The 19,313-nt window shown below is 37.6% G+C and overlaps 1 long non-coding RNA gene and 1 other non-coding gene across 3 annotated transcripts in view; one reads left to right on the forward strand and one right to left on the reverse strand.

Annotated features, from left to right (window-relative positions):
• Positions 1–19,313, reverse strand: part of C18H11orf49 — a 195,808-nt gene that overhangs the window by 92,425 nt on the left and 84,070 nt on the right. The window contains exon 3 of the transcript XR_005373450.1: positions 16,527–16,657. This is a non-coding gene — a transcript (chromosome 18 C11orf49 homolog). The remainder of the gene's footprint in view (positions 1–16,526; positions 16,658–19,313) is intronic.
• Positions 12,788–19,313, forward strand: part of LOC111090966 — an 80,493-nt gene continuing 73,967 nt past the window's right edge. For both annotated transcript variants that reach the window (XR_005373452.1, XR_005373451.1), the window contains exons 1-3: positions 12,788–13,114; positions 13,409–13,480; positions 16,545–16,629. This is a non-coding gene — a long non-coding RNA (uncharacterized LOC111090966). The remainder of the gene's footprint in view (positions 13,115–13,408; positions 13,481–16,544; positions 16,630–19,313) is intronic.

A 19,313-nucleotide genomic window follows, 5' to 3' on the forward strand; every position in this document is an offset into this window, starting at 1 on the left:
CTTACAACATTGCCATACTTATAGCCTCAAATAAAATGTTAGTGATAAATCAAAACAGAATTTGGACTCAGCATGCAAAACAAAATTAATTTTTCTGTGCTGAAACTGTGAGTAAAAAGATGTCCTTGATATTAATCTGCTTGAGCTGCCATAACATTACTGCAGACTGGATTGTTTAAACAACAGAAAGGTATTTTCTCCCAGTTCTGAAGACTAGAAGTCCAAGATAAAGGAGCTAGCAGGGGCAGTGTCCCTACACGGCAAAGAGAGGACACAGGCTCTCTGATGTCTCTTCTTATAAGGACACTAATCCTTTCAGATCAGGGCCCTACCTTAATGACCTCATATAACCTAAATTATATCCTTATAGGCCCTACGTCCAAATGTAGTCACCCTGGGTTAGGGCTTCAACATACGAATTTTGGGGCATACAATTCAATCCATAGAAGCTTCTGAGATATCTCCTTTTAAGAAATAACATCACTAATCAACTCATATATAATGTTTTAAGACATATTTATTTTTCCCCACATAAAAAGGTTTTAAACTAGCTGGGACAATTTTTAAAAAATATTTTATTCATTTATTCATGGAGACATAGAGAGAAGCAGAGACACAGGCAGAGGAAGAAGCAGGCTCTCTGCAGGGAGCCCGATGTGGGACTTGATCCCAGGACCCCAGAATCACGACCTGAGCCAAAGGCAGATGCTCAACCACTGAGCCACACAGGTGTCCCTCGCTGGGACAATTGTTTTTTATTTTTTATTTTTTTGACAATTGTTAATTGATTTCTCCAAAGTGATTATTCATCAATTAGGAATGTGAGCAATTGTCAGACACATTATTTGCTCAGCTTTAACAAAAATAATTTACTATCGCTCCTTTTTTGAATATTTAGACATATAACTAAACTAATTCAGTTTAACCAAAATACAAACAAACAAAAAAACCAAAACCTGATTAGATGTCAAGATGCTAAAAAACAAAGCTCTAAGTATCTGCAGCTAATTATCTGTGTGAATCACAATTTTCTTGACAAGCTTTTATATCAAAACTAAATTTTGGAAAGCTTTCCCCCAACATCAGGAACAAGACAAGGATGCCTGTTTTTGCCACTTCCACTCAACACAGAACAGAAAGTTCTAACCAGAGCAATAAGGTATGAAAAAGAAATAAAAGACATCCAAACTAGAAAGGAAATGGTAAAACTGTCTTTATTTGAAGATGACATCATCTTCTGTGTAGCAAACCTTAAAAATCTCTGTCACCCAAAAACATACACATTATTACAACTAATAAATGAATTTTGCAAAGATGGAGGATAAAAAATCAACATACAAAAACCAACTACATTTCCATAAAGTAGCAATGAAAAGTCTGAGAAGGAAACCAGGAATAACAGTTCCACTTACAACCGTGTGAAAAGACTAAAATACTTAGGAATAAATCTAACCAGGAAGATGAAAGACTTGCATATTGAAAACTATAAAACACTGCTGAATGAAATTAAAGAAGCCTTAAAATAAAATGGTGTCACTTAGGTTAAGGTCCTACGTCAGTAAACCAAAACTGGAATACCTAACCTAACTGCAGTTTCAACACCCCCCCCCCAGGAATGTAACTTATAACCAGTCAATATGAAAATTATCTGGCCAGTATGAGAAAATTTACTGATAGGCATCTTCTATTCCCCTTAGGAGGGTGACCCTTGCCTAAACAGTGGAATCTTCACTTATAATTTCTTTTTTTTCTGCTCCCTCTTTAGCTTTAAAAACTTTTCTTTTTCAGTCGTTTGATGAAACTCTCCTCTACTTGCTAGATGGGATGCTGCCTCATTCATGAATCTATTCTTAAATTTTATTTATTTATTTTCAAGAAAGTACATGCAAATGAGGGAGGCAGGGTAAAGGGGGAGGGAGAGGGAAAAGCAGACCCTACACTGAGCATGGAGCCTGACTCAGGGCTCAATCCCATGACCCTAAGATCAAGAACTGAACCAAAACCAAGAGATGGATGCTCAACCAATTGAGCCACCCAGCACTTCTATGAATCTATTAATAGAGCCAATTAGATCTTTAAAATTCACTTGGTTAAAATAAATAAATAAATAAAAAATAAAAAATAAAATTCACTTGGTTGAGTTTTTGTTATTTAATAGAAAAATTAACATTGTTAAGATGTCAATAGTAGGGATCCCTGGGTGGTTCAGCGGTTTGGTGCTGGCCTTTGGCCCAGGGCGTGATCCTGGAGACCCGGGATCCAGTCCCACATCAGGTTCCTGCATGGAGCCTGCTTCTCCCTCTGCCTGTGTCTCTGCCTCTCTCTCTCTCTCTCTCTCTCTCTCTCTATGTCTATCATGAATAAATAAATAAAATCTTAAAAAAAAAACTAAAAAAAAAAAAAAAAGATGTCAATAGTATCCAAAGAAATCTACAAATTCAACACAATCCCTAACAAAATCCCAACAGACTTTTTACCAGAAATGGAATAGGTGATCCTTGAATTTATATGGAGTCGCAAGGGGCCCTGAGTAGTCAGAACACTCTTGAAAAAGAATTAAGTCAAAAACTCAAACTTCCTACCTTTGAAACTTAGTATAAAGCTACAGTACTTAAAACAGTATGGTATGGCATAAAGATAGACATATAAACCACTGGAATAGAATAGAGAGCCCTAAAAAAGCCTTCACATGGTATGGTCAATTGACTCTCCACAAAGGTATCATTCACTGGGGAAAGGACTACTCAACAAGTCTTTCCAGCAAGTGGTGCTGGGGAAACTAGGAAGTTGACCTATAATTTGTCTTTATATAAAAATTAATTCAAAATGCATCAAAGACCTTAAGAGCTAAAACTATAAAACTCTTAGAAGGAAACAACCCAACATCTTCATGACACTGGATTTGACAATGATTTCATAAATATAACACCAAAAGTGTTGAGAACAAAAGAAAAAGTAGATAAATTGGGCTTCATCAAAATTAAGACCTTGTGCATCAAAGGATGCCATTAAGAGGGCAAGAAGACAATCTGCAGAATGAGAAAATATTTTCAAATCATTTATCTGATAAGGGATTCATATCCAGAATATATAAAGAACTCCCACAGCTCAACAACAAAAAAACAATGTTATTCAATGGCAAAGACTTACACATTTGTCCAAAGAAGACATAGAGATAGCCAACAGATATGTGAAAAGATGTTTAACATCATTCATCATCAGGGAAATGCAAATAAAAATCACAATGAGATATCACCTTACACCTCACACCTGTCAGAATGGCTAAAATCGAAAACTCAAGAAACAAGTTGATGAAGATATGGATTAAAAGGAACCCTTGCACACTGTTGTTGGGAATGCAAATTGTTGTATCCACTGTGGAAGACAATATGGATGATCCTCAAAAAATTAAAAATAGAACTGCCCTACAATCCAGTTATCACACTACTGGGCATTTACCCCAAGAATACAAAAACACTAATTCAAAGGGATATATATATATATATATATATATATATATATATATATATATTCCTATGTTTATTGCAGAATTATTTACAATAGCCAAATTATGGAAGCAACCTAAATGTCCATCCAAAGATGAGTGAACAAAAATGATGTATATACCTATATATGTACACACACATACACATACACAAAATAGAATATTATTCAGCCATAAAAAATGAAATCTTGCCATTTTCAAACTAGAAAGAATTATGCTAAAGGCAATAAGTTAAAGACAAATACTATATTTCACTTACATGTATAATTTAAGAAACAAAACAAAGGAGCAAAGGAGGAAAAAAGAGAGACAAATCAGGACACAGACTCTTAACTGGAGGAAATAAGTGAACCAGATTAAGAGTATACTTATCTTGATGAGAGCTGAGTAATATATGGAACTGCTGAATCACTATATATTTTTTTAAGATTTTATTTACTTATTAGAGAGAGAGAGAGAGAGAGCGCACAAGCAAGGGGAGCAGCAGGCAGAGAGAGCAGCAGACTCTGCTGAGCAGAGAGCCTGATGTGGGGACTCTATCCCACGACCCCAGGATCATGACCTGAGCCAAAGGCAGATGCCTGACTGAGCCACCCAGGCGTCCCATGAATCACTATATTGTATACCTGAAACTAAAATTACACTCTATGTTAACTACACCGGAATTAAAAGAAATTTTTTAAAACATAACTTGTAAGAAAAAAAAAACACCAAAAACCCAATAGCCAATATGAAAAGATGTTCAACCTCATTACTCATTGGGGACATGCAAAACAAAACAATGAGATACTACTTTATACCCATTTGGATGCCTTTTATCAAAATTACAGGAAATAGCAAGTGATAGCAAGTGTTGTTGAGGATCTGGAGAAATTGGAACCCTTGTCAATTTCTTGTAAAAATGTAAAATGGTGAAGCCACTGTGAAAAACAGTATGGCAATTCCCTAAAAAAGTTAAACATATAATTATGATCATATGATCTAGCAATTCTACTCCTAAGTATATGGCCAAGAATCAAAGACAGGGACTTATACAGATACTCATACACCCATGTTCATAGCAGTGTTATTCACAATAACCAAAAGGTAGAAGCAACCCAAATGTCTGTTGACAGATGAACGGATAAACAAAATATGATCTATACATACAATGGATAGAAAAGAAAAATTCTGACACATGCTACATGGATGAACTGTGAAAACATCACGCTTAGTGAAATAAGCCAGATACAAAGGGACAAATATTGTATAACTCCACCTATATGGGATACTTAGAATAGTCAAAGACATTGAGACAGAAAATAAAATACTGATTATTTGGGGCTAGAGGAAGGGGAAATGGAGAGTAATTTTTTAATGGGTAAAAATGTTTCAGTTTGGGAAGATGAAAAAAGAAAAAAAAAAGTTGGCTGCAATAGTTGCACAACAGTGTGAATGTAGTTAATGCCACTGAACTGTGCATTTAAACATGATTAAAATGGCGGTGCTTGGATGGTTCATTCAGTCAGTTAAGTGTCTGCCTTCGGCCCAGGTCATGATCTCAGGTTCCTGGTATGGAGCCAGTGTTGGGTTCTCCCTCTGTCTCTCCCAATCCCCTGGTCATGCTCTCTCTCTCAAATAAATAAAATCTTTAAAAATAGGCAAAAATGTTAAATTTTATGTTATTTGTAGTTTATCACAAAAAAAAAAGATTTCTGCATTTAAAAAGTGGTTAGAATGGTAAATTTTATGTTATGTATATTTTACCACAATCAAGGGATAAGTATATTTTAAAACCCTTAGTCAGAGTTTCAAGACAAGATGACTTCTAAAGTCCCTTTCAATTCCAAAATTTTTTGAGACATCAAGATAACAAAGAGAAAAGAGAAAGAGAATCTAGTAGAGGAATAAGTTCCTGACTCCTCATTCTGAATTAATAGTGTAACTCTACCTTTCAAATGATTATAAATGAACCAAGAAGTTCTAGCAATGGTAGCAAACTCAAATGCCTACAGAGGCCAGGCAGGAAATGTAAGCAGATGAAGCAAGGCAGCTGGGGATGGTGGTAAATCTGAGGCTACCACATGCCCTGTCTAAAGGGAGCAGCTGTACCTTCAGCCTGGCAAATTGCCTTTCTATTGGAATGTGGACATGGTATTGGGATAATTTTCTATTCTTTAAGTGAAATTGAATTGAGATTTTTTAATAAAGATTTTATTTATTTATTTATTCATGAGAGACAGAGAGAGAGAGAAAGAGAGAGGCAGAGACAGGCAGAGGGAGAAGCAGGCTCCATGCAGGGAGCCCGATGCGAGACTTGATCCTGGGTCTCCAGGATCATGCCCTGGGCCAAAGTCAGCACTAAACCACTGAAGCACCCGGGTTGCCCTGAATTGAGATTTTTATGTTAAATGTTGGCATCTAATTATTTCTAAGTAGACTCCACACCCAGTGCAGAACCCAATGCAGAGCTTGAACTCACTATCCTGAGATGAAGATGTGAGCTGAGATCAAGAGTTGTACAGTTAACCAACGGAGCCACCCAGGAGCCCCCCAAAATTATTTTTAACATTGCTAGCCAAAGAAAACATAACTGCAGGCCAAGGCACGTGTAGTCAGCTGACTGCTAGTTTGTGATTTCTTTCAGAGCATAAAGGCACAATTCGGAATACAAAAGAAAAGGAGGTAGTACTAGTTAGATCCTCACTAATGTTTATTTTTTTATTTTTTTAAAAGATTTTATTTATTTATTCATGAGACACACAGAGAGAGAGAGAGAGAGAGAGAGAGAGAGAGAGACAGGCAGAGGGAGAAGCAGGATCCATGCAGGGAGCCTGATGCGGGGTTCGATCCTGGGACCACAGGATCACGACCTGGGCCGAAGGCAGGTGCCAAACCGCTGAGCCACCCAGGGATCCCCAGATCCTCACCAATGTTTAAAGTTTGCATGCAGATCCTGGGATGCATGGGTGGTTCAGTTGGTTAAGTATCTAACTCTTGACTTTGGCTCAGTACTGGATGTAGAACCTGCTTAAGATTCTGTCTCCCTCTTTGTCTTCCCCTCCTCCCTCACATTCTCTCTCTCTCTCAAAAATGAAAAATAAAAATAAAGTTTGCATACAAATCAAGATCTAAATCTTTTAATCTTTATTTGGAAGCACCAGAGGGTACTAAATATTATTTTAATCAGGTGTCAACTGTTATTGTATAGTTTGAAGGGGTCAGTTTTTAGTGGGGCACTTTGAATGTGAAGTTTAGTGCCTTGCCTATAGTAGGTGATCAATAAGGAGTAGCTAGCTATTGGGATGCCTGAGTGGCTCAGTGGTTGAGCATCTGCCTTTGGCTCAGGGCACAATCCCGGGGTCCTGGGATCAAGTTCCATATCAGGCTCCATACAGGGAGCCTGCTTCTCCCTCTGCCTATGCCTCTGCCTCTCTCTCTGTGTTTCTCATGAATAAATAAATTTAAAAAAAAATAAGGAGTAATTGTTACCATTTTAAATCAAGGCTCCTACACAAAACTGAAAAGAGTATAAAGCTCTTTTCAAAACCAACCTTATGGGATCCCTGGGTTTAGCGCCTGCCTTTGGCCCAGGGCACGATCCTGGAGACCCGGGATCGAATCCCACGTCGGGCTCCCGGTACATGGAGCCTGCCTCTCCCTCTGCCTATGTCTCTGCCTCTCTCTCTCTCTCTCTCTCTCTGTGACTATCATAAATAAATAAAAATTAAAAAAAAAACCACCCTTACCCTCTAATATAAGAGAAGATAATATAATTTATTTATTATTCACAGATTATTGAATAGTGACTGGGAAGTGGTGAGCCTTCATATTAAATAACAAAAAAGAAACTGTTTATATATGTTAGGTGCTAAGAATATAGTTATTGGCAAAACAAACAAGGTTCTTGCTCTCATCAAGCTTACAGTTTAATAAGGGAGATGGACATTAAGTAAAGAGTCATCCAAAAAACACTTAGAAACTGTAACAAACGGTATGACTAAAAAATACGGGATGATTTCTTCGCCGATGACATGATACTCTACATAGAAAACCCAAAAGTCTCCACCCCAAGATTGCTAGAACTCATACAGCAATTTGGTAGCGTGGCAGGATACAAAATCAATGCCCAGAAGTCAGTGGCATTTCTATACACTAACAATGAGACTGAAGAAAGAGAAATTAAGGAGTCAATCCCATTTACAATTGCACCCAAAAGCATAAGATACCTAGGAATAAACCTAACCAAAGATGTAAAGGATCTATACCCTCAAAACTATAGAACACTTCTGAAAGAAATTGAGGAAGACACAAAGAGATGGAAAAATATTCCATGCTCATGGATTGGCAGAATTAATATTGTGAAAATGTCAATGTTACCCAGGGCAATATACACGTTTAATGCAATCCCTATCAAAATACCATGGACTTTCTTCAGAGAGTTAGAACAAATTATTTTAAGATTTGTGTGGAATCAGAAAAGACCCCGAATAGCCAGGGGAATTTTAAAAAAGAAAACCATATCTGGGGGCATCACAATGCCAGATTTCAGGTTGTACTACAAAGCTGTGGTCATCAAGACAGTGTGGTACTGGCACAAAAACAGACACATAGATCAGTGGAACAGAATAGAGAATCCAGAAGTGGACCCTGAACTTTATGGGCAACTAATATTCGATAAAGGAGGAAAGACTATCCATTGGAAGAAAGACAGTCTCTTCAATAAATGGTGCTGGGAAAATTGGACATCCACATGCAGAAGAATGAAACTAGACCACTCTCTTTCACCATACACAAAGATAAACTCAAAATGGATGAAAGATCTAAATGTGAGACAAGATTCCATCAAAATCCTAGAGAAGAACACAGGCAACACCCTTTTTGAACTCGGCCATAGTAACTTCTTGCAAGATACATCCACGAAGGCAAAAGAAACAAAAGCAAAAATGAACTATTGGGACTTCATCAAGATAAGAAGCTTTTGCACAGCAAAGGATACAGTCAACAAAACTCAAAGACAACCTACAGAATGGGAGAAGATATTTGCAAATGACATATCAGATAAAGGGCTAGTTTCCAAGATCTATAAAGAACTTATTAAACTCAACACCAAAGAAACAAACAATCCAATCATGAAATGGGCAAAAGACATGAACAGAAATCTCACAGAGGAAGACATAGACATGGCCAACATGCATATGAGAAAATGTTCTGCATCACTTGCCATCAGGGAAATACAAATCAAAACTACAATGAGATACCACCTCACACCAGTGAGAATGGGGAAAATTAACAAGGCAGGAAACAACAAATGTTGGAGAGGATGCGGAGAAAAGGGAACCCTCTTACACTGTTGGTGGGAATGTGAACTGGTGCAGCCACTCTGGAAAACTGTGTGGAGGTTCCTCAAACAGTTAAAAATATACCTGCCCTACGACCCAGCAATTGCACTGTTGGGGATTTACCCCAAAGATACAAATGCAATGAAACGCCGGGACACCTGCACCCCGATGTTTATAGCAGCAATGGCCACGATAGCCAAACTGTGGAAGGAGCCTCGGTGTCCAACGAAAGATGAATGGATAAAGAAGATGTGGTTTATGTATACAATGGAATATTACTCAGCTATTAGAAATGACAAATACCCACCATTTGCTTCAACGTGGATGGAACTGGAGGGTATTATGCTGAGTGAAGTAAGTCAGTCGGAGAAAGACAAACATTATATGTTCTCATTCATTTGGGGAATATAAATAATAGTGAAAGGGAATATAAGGGAAGGGAGAAGAAATGTGTGGGAAATATCAGAAAGGGAGACAGAACGTAAAGACTGCTAACTCTGGGAAACGAACTAGGGGTGGTAGAAGGGGAGGAGGGCGGGGGGTGGGAGTGAATGGGTGACGGGCACTGGGTGTTATTCTGTATGTTAGTAAATTGAACACCAATAAAAAATAAATTAAAAAAAAATAAAAAAATAAAATAAAATATGAAAAAAAAATACGGGATGATTTTCAAAAGAATAATGAAGGATCTAATTCAGATAAGGAAGAGAGGGGCAAAAAAGATGCTTTAAGGAGCTGACCTTTAAACTGAGCGATACAAGGATAAAGAGAGGTTAGCAACCTAAGGGTATTATGCATGGAGGGTGAAGAGGGTTGGGTGGGAAACAAGGTGGTGACAAAAGCATTCCGGGAATCCTTGTGTGACATGTGTGATAGTCCCAAATAACTGAAATAGAAAAAAATAAAGGAACATTAAAAAGAGGGAAAAATTAAAGTTACTGGAGGTAGTGAGGTGAATGACTGGAGGTGACATCACAGGTCAACGTTCTCCCTGGAGAAAAGGTTTTGAAGAAGGAAGTAAAAATGGAAAAAGAAACTTAGAATTGAGAAGATATAAGTAAAACGAGAGATAGGCACCAGGAACTGAGGATTCAAGAAGTTGTTTATTGGCCACGGCAGGTTTCTGGAACACATACAGAGCCATGGAGCTCTGGTGGGAGCAGGTACAGAGGACAGGCCAGGGAAAACCACAGGACTGAAGAGATTACATGGAAGGATTTTTGTTTATTTGTTTAAAAAATGACAAAAGTAACAAAAGTTCTTTAATATTTCAAACAAGACAGTCACTCACTCTTGAAGTAAACACTGATAATCCTCACAGAATGGTTTTTAGTGGTGAGGATGAGGATTAGTAACAGAAAATCAGGTGGAAGTTTGAGGCAGTTATATACAGAAATCAGACCAGAAGCTTTATTTCAACCTTAATTGTCTGCATTTTCCCTTGAGATCATTTTAACCACCATAACATTAGCTATTTTAGGAAAAATCATTTTTATCATATGATTATAGAGACTGACCGCAAATCTCTGATTCCGAGAGTGTGATCTTCTGCCTTTCAAAAAAAAACGCAAGGATTTTTTTTCCCCCAAATCTCTGATTACAGACCACAAACTCCATGAAAGCAGGATTTTAGTTCCACTTACTGCTTTATCACTAGCAACTAATACATATATGTTTGTTGAATGAATGAATATACCTAGACTATGAAGACAATCACAGTGAATTCAGAACAAAACATAAAAAGTGAAAGCATTGGGGGAAAAAGGGGAAAGGAAAAAGAAAGGGAGGAAAGAAATTGGCAATATTTTAGATTCTGGCATTCATTCTTGACTCTTCTCTCCTACACCCAATCAATCCCAAATCTAGTCAAATCAATCTTAAATAGCTCTTTATCTCCCTGCCACTTCCTGTTCTATTGTATTGGCTTCTAACTGATCTTGTCAGCTGCCTTCCTTTGGATTTTTCCATGCTTTTGCCAATCTCATATGTAAAAATACCATACAAATTGCTAAGATTCTACGGACTGGCTGGGATGATGTTTTTTTCTTATGTACTAAGCACCAGCCACAATTAACTTCTTACGGTGTCCTACAGGAACCATGTTGTTTCATATCATCATACTTTCAAAAACCTTGTTTTTTTTCTTGTTAGAATGTACTCCTTATTTGTTGAACAGCTTTCTACTACTCCAAGATCTATCCCAACTGTCTATTTTATAGCCTTTCCCAACCCTGCAGAACTATTTCCTTCCTTGTACCATCACTGAATCTTATACACAGCTTTAATGATCACTTACACTCTGGGGAAACTATTTCTAGACTACTTTACTGGAATGTGAGCTCCTTAAAGGCACATATTGTCACTTACTCAGTTGTATTTCAAGCACATTACACATTGTCTGATGGAGAACACATTAAAAAAATAATACTTCCTCTTGTCAGCTTTCTGGCTTCTTCAGCAACGGTGTTTTCACTTACTAGATCTTCTTTAACTTTCTGAATCTCAGTTTCATATTCTGTGCAGAAGTGATAATAAAAGTATCTACCTAACACACACGATTGTTGTGGAGAAAAATTAGATATTCCGCATATGAGACAACTTCATAAATGTTCACTGCTATCATTTTCATTTTTGATATTGTATTTTTTATGTCTAGAAATCCCATTTGGATCTTTTTAACATCTTCCATTTATCTCCTAATCATAGCTATGTTTTCCTTCACACACTTGAGCATATTTATACAATTTATTTATTTTATTTTATTTTTATTTATACAATTTAAAATAACTAGAGGTCCTTGTTAGCTACTTCTATTATCTCTGTCTCTTTTGGGTCTGTGTTTCTACTGATTGATTTTTTTCTCCTGGTTATGGGTCATACATTCCTGTTTCTTCTAATGTCTGGTAATTTTTAATCTGATGTCAGACCTTGTGGATTTTATGTTATTGAGTGTTAGATTTTATTGAGTTCCTTTAAGGAATACTGAATTTTGTTCTGGTATTCAGCTAAGTTAGTTGCAGATAGACCAGTTTAATCTTTTGTTTTTAAGCTGCCAAGGGCTCTATCCAGTGTCAATGCCTTTTGTACTTTGAGGTTTCTCCGCTTTGGCTGGTAGCAGTATGAACTATTCCTAGCCCTGTGTATAGTCCAGGAATTGTTTGGCCTACTGTTTTCTGGTGCTTCTTTTTCCAACCCACACATGTGCAGAGTTTGTGGCCAGAGATTCAAATACCCACTTGATGCTCTCTGGAGCTTACTAAGCAACTCCTTCCTCTTTGGTACTCTGCCCTGCAAATTCTGGCCACCTTGGCCTCTCCAAATCCCAATCTCTGCCTCCTCAACTCGGTAAGACTGCTAGGCTCTTTGGATCTCCTCTCCCGTACTGTTGCTTGGCAGTTGCCTCTTAAAGTCCACAGTTCCAGATTAACTGTTCAATGTCTGGAAGAGTTGTTTTAGATACGTTGTCTGATTTTTTAGTTATTTATGGCAGGAGGACAATTCCCTAGTAAGCACTTCTTCATGGGCAGAAGAGGAAGTAACTCTCATTCTTTTATTAAATGGGGAAAAAATTACATACATATATATAAATTACACATATATGTATATATATTATATAATACATATTATACATATATATTATACATATTATACATATACATATTATACATATATATGTATATATTATGTGTATATATATATAATTTGTAAAAGCACAAAGCTCAAAATTAAATTCCAACAAACCGTAAAAATAAACTGTGGACAATAGCTCTTTAAGCCAATATCCCTAAGCAGAAGTAAAGATTTACTTCAGGGAATTTTAATCTTTGCCAGACTCGGGAAATTCAGATTAAACTTGCACACTGAAAGAAATACCAAGTGAGAAGTTGAATTTTTAAAGCTTGTTACATATGAATAGATAGATCTTTTTGCTTCCAAGATTCTAAAGTTGCCTAGAGAGCAAGAGGTTTACTACAATCTTCATGAGGTTATTTGAATTTCAGACACAGGAAAATTAGCATCATTCAGTACTCAGTCATGCAGAAATGACACTGCATCCCTAAACTTGCTAAAAACTGGGATAAATGATTCCTTGCCAGAAGGGATCAGGTCCTTAGTTATCTACAGGTGGCTTCATTTTTAGATATGTTATGCTGGAACTCTGCTCTTCTTTTGCTGTTTCCCAGAAGACCTAGTTTCTTCTTGATAATTCTAAAATATGTACAAGATGTTCTAAGGAAGTCATCTGCAGAATAGCAATATAGAATCAGGTCCACTGAGTAGGAGTCAGGTACGTGACATTCTAATTGAAAAAATGGAGCTTAATACTTTCTTTTGGAACTCTGCCTCTGAGTATTTTTGCTTATTCTAGATTAAAATTGGGGACTGACATGCTCCGGGACTGAAAGATGTTCTAAATTTTCCCAGAAGAAATTGAGAATATATTAAAATGATTTAACTAAAGATTTTAGGGTCATCTAGATGCAAATGTTGTATTTAGTCTTTTAAGAAACCAGAGGCTGTCTGATTAAGAAGTATAACAATAAATATCCAGGATAAAATCCAGATCTTGTTTATGGCACAGGAAAAACAGGGAGAACTTGGAGCTGCTTCCTCTTAGCAGCTGGATGAATCACTGGCAGCTGCTGTAAGAAAGGTAAAGAAACCAAAAAAAAAAAAAAAAAAAAAAGAAACCTATATCTGCTCAGAGTCCAAATGCTATATGGATCCCTTGTGATAGTAAATAAATTCTGGAAGAGGGCCTACTTCCAAATCAGGAAAAGGATTAAAGAGATCTAAAGACTGTCTATAGCTATCTCCATGTGCCTATTCCACAAAAAAACAGCTCTAGCTGTAAGTACCATTATTCAATATAGTGAGCATTCAATAAATATTTGCTGACCTGGGAAAGGATTGGGAAAAATAGGTTCTGATGAAATACTACAAACTTTACCTGTATACTTAGAGCTCCCAGTTTTGTTTACGTAGAGACTGATGGGTTAGTTTCTCTGAGGTAGTTCACTTAAAATTGAGTGAACTAGTGCATACAGTCTAAAAAGATGATGCTATTCTCAGTACACTAAGTATTTATGTTCAGTAGTGTAATTGAGATGGAAAATCTTTTGAGTTACGTGTCACAGAAGCCATTATTGGTGTAATAAAAATAACTGAAATATCATATTAACATATTAGCAAGTCTGAGTTCCATTTCCAACTTTCTTTCTAATGTAGTCTGCAACCCTTCTATGAGTTACACAACTTATTTATAAAATGGACATACCTTACTTATTTCTTAGGATAGTGGAAATGATCTAATAAGACACACAGTGGAAAGAGTTTTAGAAAAAAAGTCTTGGCAGCTACTGCTACTTTATATAGAGGGAGTGTACCTGTTTATGTACTATACCCTCGGCACCAGGAACACAGAAGTCTACCAGAAATACCTGTTACATGAATGAGGAAATAGTCTAGGTCTTCCTCTACTTTAAGTTATGATCACTACAGAAACTGCCTTTAAAAATACTTATTTCAATCAGTGTTTTTAAAAAGTATTTTCCTTGGAATATAATCAAAGATGCCAAATCAACTGTAAGCAAATAAAAGATGACTTGCATTCTCTAGTGCATATAGCTCTTCTCTCAAAGATTTTAAGGTGAAATGAAAATCTTACTTTAATAAACTTTATTCTACTTCCCCAAATCTGTATTTCTAGGAACTAGCCTGTACTAACCTGTATTGCCTGCTTCTTGATAAAGCTTTTTAATTGTGTACCCAAGAAATTTCAACTTTTCAAAAACTTAACATGTGAAATAATTCACATTAGTCAAAAGGCAGAAGCAACCCAAGTGTCCATCAGCAGATGAACAGAGAAATAAAATGTATACATACAGTGGAGTAATCGGGCTTAAAAAGGGCAGAAATTCTGACACATGTCACAACATGCATGAATTTGGAGGACATTACATTAAATGAAATAAATCACTCACAAAAAAGATAAATATTGTATGATTCCACTAATATGAGGTACCTAGAATAGTCCAATTCATAGAGACAGAAAATAGAATGGTGCTTGGTAGGGGCTGGAGGAAGGGAGGAATGGAGAGTTATTGTTTAATGGGTACAAAGTTTCAGTTTGAGAAGATGAAAAAGTTCTGGAGACAAATGGTAGCAATGACTTAAGAAGACTGTGAGTGGGGCAGCCCCGGTGGCGCAGCGGTTTAGCGCTGCCTGCAGCCCAGGGCGTGATTCTGGAGACCCGGAATCGAGTCCCACATCAGGCTCCCTGCATGGTGCCTGCTTCTCCCTCTGCCTGTGTCTCTGCCTCTCTCTCTAGCTGTGTCTCTATGAATAAATAAATAAAATCTTAAAAAAAAAAAAAAAAAAAGAAGAAGACTGTGAGTGTACTTAATGCTTCAGGACCATACACTTACCTGGAAATTTATCACAAGTCTTCTCGCTTACCTTACATACCAAGCCCTATCACCAAATCCTGTAGATTCTATCTCTGAAAGTGCCCCTTCCATGGATGCTGCCTTAGGTCTGGCTCTTATTATCTCTCACTCCTGCAAGTCTCCTAACTATGCTCCCTGCTTCCAGACTCACCCTCTAAGTAATATCTTTTTTTTTTTTTCTTTTAGAGATTTTATTTATTTATCTGACAGAGAGTGAGAGAGCACAAACAGGGGGAGCTGCAGAGGGAAATGAAGAAGCAGGATCCCCACAGAGCAAGGAGCCCAACACAGGGCTTGATCCCAGGACCCTGGGATCATGACCTGAGCTGAAGGCAGACACTTAACTGACTGAGCCAGTCAGTTACCCACCCTCTAAAGCCATTTCTCTACTGTCTTTCAAATGACTGGAACTCATATCATCACACCATTCTTCAGAATAAAATCCTTTAACCCATAGAACAAAATCCAATTTCTTTTTTTATGGCAAAATGGTTTTTCAGGACCTGACTCTCCTATTCCTTCACAAGCTTATCTCACAAACCCTAACCCCTAACCCCCTTCACAAACTCTAGTCATTCTAATTTTCTCATGGTCTTAAATATTCCAAGTTTTTTATGCTTCTACACCACAGCACATGCTCTACCTCCTTCTTTCCTTTATCCATGTAGAAAACTCCTACTCTTCCTTCCCAAATTAGACCAAACAACCAGTTCTCAGGAGAGCCTTCTCTAATCTACTTGCTCCCCTTTCTCTAACATTAGTGTCCCATCCTACCTCCACACTCCCTCAGGAGTTTCCTTCTTTGTATTCACATCATTTCTTCAATTTGCTGCATGGTATTTTAATATTTGCCAAGAGCAAAGGCTCTGGAACCAGACTGCCTGTGTATGAATCCCACCCCAGCATTTGCTGTATAACCTTGTCAAGTAACTCAACTCTTGTGATCTATAGTTTCATTAGTTATAAGATGGGGCTTATGGTGTACCTACCATGGAGAACTGTTGTGAAGAGTAAATGAATTACCACACATAAAGTGCTCAGAACTGCACTTGGCTTCTAACAGACATCATTAGTGATGTGATGCTCTAGTAATGGTGACAGTATCTGTGACACAAGATGATAGCTCCTCAAAAGTAAGGTGTTCACAGAGCCTCAAACATTACTTACTCCAACAAGATTTATAGGAACAAAAGAAAGACAGAGGGTTGGAAGGAAGAAAGGAAGGCCAGAAAAGAATTTGGGAAGACTTACCGCCATTTTTGCCCACAGTTCGGAAGCATCTCCAGAAGGCCCGTAAGAATGATGCCCTATTGTGAGGGGTGGCTTGGATGAAGCTGAATTCCCGAAAGAGAATGTGAGTTCCCTGACATACACTGTTAAAACTGCAAAGAGAAAAATCAAGGAATCATCATTAGATGATAAGTTATGGAAGGCTAGAGTCAGAATGAAAAATAAAAAACCACATAGAACCTTGCCAAAAAGGAGGAAAATCTTTTTTCTCCAACAGGACTCTGAACTATAGAATAGACCAGGTCTTTCAATGAAGAAATTCCTTCATATAAGCATATCCTTCTGAAAACTCCAGGAGTCCAATTCCTCTGAGTGGTTGTTACCTCCCTCATATACACACTGAGGGACTTTTAATCAGTCAAGGGAGCATCTCAAATAGAGGGAAATCTTTCAGTTTTTAACTGGATGACATTGGCACTTGTATCTTTTTGGAGAACATTTCTCCTACCACATTTGGAATTATGTTTCCTTAATGATATTATTTCTGTACTCTCTCTGACCTACATCAACTGCCATAAGAACAACATGGCCCATGAGGACATAACTGGATTGTCTGTTCCAGTTTGGAGGTGATGGATACCTTTTTAACAATAACCTCAGAGGCAAATCCATGTGCCAAAGGATATGAAAGGCTTAAAATAGAACATTAAGGCAAATAAGAAGAACAAGGGTAGAAAGTAGCCCCTGAATGAGAGTATGAAGCAAAGTCCCAGGGCCCTAGTGAGTCATTGTTCAAGCTGGGCTGGAGAAGGGGAAAAAATATACTCCATTGCCTTTGGGTTCTTCTGCCAAAGAAATAAAGGCTGTAGGGCCTGGCGTAACCTAAAAATGGAAATTCCACCAAAGAGTAGGCAATTATCCAGTAATCATCACAACTAAAGGCAGAGTTCAGGTTCCAGAAAACTCCTAAATTCCCTGAACAAGTAAATCACGAGTGGAAAATATGTTAATCTTTGTAGAGAAGCAGGCATTAAACTGAAGATGGCAAAGCAATAAAGACAGTGGAAATTCCAAATGCCACTTTTTACTTACTGACCTTTAAAGTGAGGGAAAAGCCGAATCTCTGAACTGAACAGGAAAAAATTTTAGGAGTCATCTGTTCCATTTTCCTTTTCCCTGACCAAATTCTGAGGGAAGTATCTAACCTGTCTTTAACATACAGCATGTTATCACTTAAGATAAAGTTAGCCTCTTCCTGTTAATATTAACAACACTGTATGAAAAAGCAAATTACATACTCTTCTTCTCCCCATGGAAAACTAGTGTAGAAATCTACTTCTGAGACACTATGAGGAAGCATGAGGAAAACATCTGGTAAAGAATTAGGTTGGAAGAGAAATTTTTAAAAAGCAAAGAAAGCGTTAACCTAGCCATGCAGTTTGCAAGCTGTTGTCTTGAGCAAAGGAAAATGAAAAATAAAGCAAATGAGCTGTTAAAGGTAAATGGAGTAGGTCACATTTCTAGCAAATGAAGTCTAAAATGATAGTAATCTAGTTTAAATTTATGAAACTATCCAGGAAAGAATTAGTCCCAAAGTATGCTTCATACCCCCATGGGAAAAAAGCTGGTGTCTAGGTCATAGTCTGGGCTGTAGAGAAACTATACTAGTGAAATTATATCCTTAGTGTAGGTTTCTAAAAATATATTTTTTAGGGGCACCTGGGTAGCTCAGTGGGTTGAGCATCCCAACTTGTGGTTTCAGCTCAGGTCATGATCTTAGGGTCATGATCTCAGAGTTGTTTGATTGACCCAGCATTGGGCTCCATGCTCAGCGGAGAGCCTACTTGAAATTCTCTCCCTCCTTCTCCCTCTGCCCCACCCCTTTGCTTGCCCGCACCCACGAACGTACTCTCTCTCTCTCTCTCTAAATAGAAACAAATAAATCTTTAAAAAATATATATACACATCTTTTTTTTTTTTTTTAATGATAGTCACACACACAGAGACAGAGGCAGAGACATAGGCAGAGGGAGAAGCAGGCTCCATGCACCAGGAGCCTGAAGTGGGATTTGATCCCGGGTCTCCAGGATTGCGCCCTGGGCCAAAGGCAGGCGCTAAACCGCTGCGCCACCCAGGGATCCCCACATACGCATCTTTTTTAAAACTAGGGAATAGGGCAGCCCCGGTGGCGCAGCGGTTTAGCGCCGCCTGCAGCCCGGGGTGTGATCCTGGAGACCCCGATTGAGTCCCACGTCGGGCTCCCTTCATGGAGCCTGCTTCTCCCTCTGCCTGTGTCTCTGCCTCTCTCTCTCTCTCTGAATAAATAAATAAGTCTTAAAAAAAAAAATAAAACTAGGGAATAATTTATGCATTGAAGAATTTGGTTGAGACTCATTATACAGATTAGAATTTACATAAGAAGTTATAAAATATGAATGTTAAAAAACAAACTGATTGGCCAAGGACATACAATATATACAATATTGAATACAAAAAGATTTATAGTTGTATTTCCACTACTCCCTTAAAATAATCCCTACCAAAAAAATTTAGCTGGTCAGTATGGAGATCATAACCACTTAAAGAGTTTACAGATAATATAATCAGTGAAAATTCTTTTAGATAAGATGGCTGTAATGAAAAAGCAGAAAATACAACATATTGCTCAAAGCTTTACTACTTCTCAACCTGAAATAACTTTTCCCTACTCCATCTGTTAAAATTCTATCCAGTTTTTCAGGACCATCTTAAATGCCACATTTTGCATGAAGTTTCTTCCTGATTCTACACTCATGCCCAATTCCCATC

This window comes from Canis lupus, chromosome 18 (assembly GCF_011100685.1).
Source record: "Canis lupus familiaris isolate Mischka breed German Shepherd chromosome 18, alternate assembly UU_Cfam_GSD_1.0, whole genome shotgun sequence".
Taxonomy (NCBI): domain Eukaryota; kingdom Metazoa; phylum Chordata; class Mammalia; order Carnivora; family Canidae; genus Canis; species Canis lupus.